The 1,578-nt window shown below is 34.7% G+C and overlaps 1 protein-coding gene across 1 annotated transcript in view; it reads left to right on the top strand.

The window, feature by feature from the left end:
* KIAA1033 (KIAA1033 ortholog) overlaps window positions 1-1,578 on the top strand; it is a 97,608-nt gene that overhangs the window by 48,672 nt on the left and 47,358 nt on the right. The gene's annotated exons all lie outside the window — the stretch shown is intronic.

Consider the following 1,578-nt stretch of genomic DNA (forward strand, 5'->3'; position numbering starts at 1 on the left):
GTAGAATTATGTCTTTTTGATTGATTTAGTCTTTCCAGGATAAGAAAGCTTCCTAGATTTGGACTTGAATCTTGATACCTGCTTAACTTCTCCGCATGGCAATTTCCCTTTCTGTGTTTAGATCATGATATCTACTTCATAAGGATAATGTGAGGGTCGAATGAGTTAATTTGTATAAAGTGTTTAGAACAGTGGCTGGCATATGGTAAGCATTCAATAATTGTTAGCTTTTATATTCAGATTCTGACCACTACCACTATTCCTGTTTTGGTTCAAGTTATCATCCTTTTTCTCCTGCATTATTACAGTAGCTTCCTAGGTGGTTTTCCTGCTTTTACAATTATCCCCTCAAGAGTTTATTTTCAACTCATCAGATCCGCTTAAAACCAATGTTAGATTAAGTCACTTTGCCCAGACCCTCTAGTGGCTTCACATCTCTGTACAAGGCCTTCTGCAAGTCCCTTCCTCTCTCCCCACCTTTCCTACTCCCCCAGTCCCTCCCTGCTCTCCTTTTTTGTTCTTGTCCTTGCTCACTGCACTCCAGTCATACTGACTTTTTTGTTATTACCTGAACATGCCAGATAGGTTTCCAAATATCTTAGGGTGTTTGCATTTGTCATTTACCTTCCTAGAATTCTCTTCTTATATATTTGCATGGATTCATCTGCCTCAAATCCTGGCTCAAAAATCACCTTCTCAATGAGCCTACACCCTAGTCCTTAACCCTTTTATCTGCTGTATTTTCTTCCATAGCGTGTATCATTTGACATCTTTTAATGATTTTAGCATTTTAATTATTGATTATTGTACAGCTTTTCCTTTCTAGAATGCAAGCTTCATGGGGGCAAGGATTTGTGTCTGCTTTGTTTACTACTGATTTCACTGTTTTGTTTTCAGTACCTGTACCTGAGAAACAGTGTAGTAAATGTTTGTTGAATGAGTAAATTACATGTGCGTATATGATAGCTGTCTTTTGAAAACCAGAGAGATGAAATGGCACTGCAAGGAAATATTTTACTCCAGTCAATATGAAGAAATGGAAGTTTATTTTTTTTCCTGCTCTGAGTAACCCCAATATTTTCCTTTGTTAGAGATGTACAGTCTTACTACGTCTTTGTGAGCTCATGGATGATGAAAATGGAATCTATTTTATCTAAAGAGCAGAGAATGGATAAATTTGCTGAAGACCTCACCAACAGATGTAATGTTTTTATACAGGTAGTTACATCTTATAATATTTGGGGGAGTCATTTCATTGTTGATCTGATGCATAGAAGTTACACTGAGAAAAAACTGTCAAAAGACAGGATTTGTTTTTGTTTTTAAAACAAATTGATTTGGTTATGTTTGGATCTATTTGACTTATTTAGATTTTCTGATATACCCATTCAATTATCTACATTTCCTTCAAAACATTATTTAGCCTTATCTCATAAATTTTGCTGTGTTGTATTTTTATCGTTTAGTCCAAAATATTAAACTTTATTGTAACTTATTTGATCTGTGGGTTTTTTGGAAAGATATTTCTTAATTTCTAAACATATGAGGATTTCCTAGTTATCTTTTTATTACTGATTT

Source organism: Propithecus coquereli, unplaced genomic scaffold (genome assembly GCF_000956105.1).
Source record: "Propithecus coquereli isolate 6110/MARCELLA unplaced genomic scaffold, Pcoq_1.0 Scaffold218, whole genome shotgun sequence".
Taxonomy (NCBI): Eukaryota; Metazoa; Chordata; class Mammalia; order Primates; family Indriidae; genus Propithecus; species Propithecus coquereli.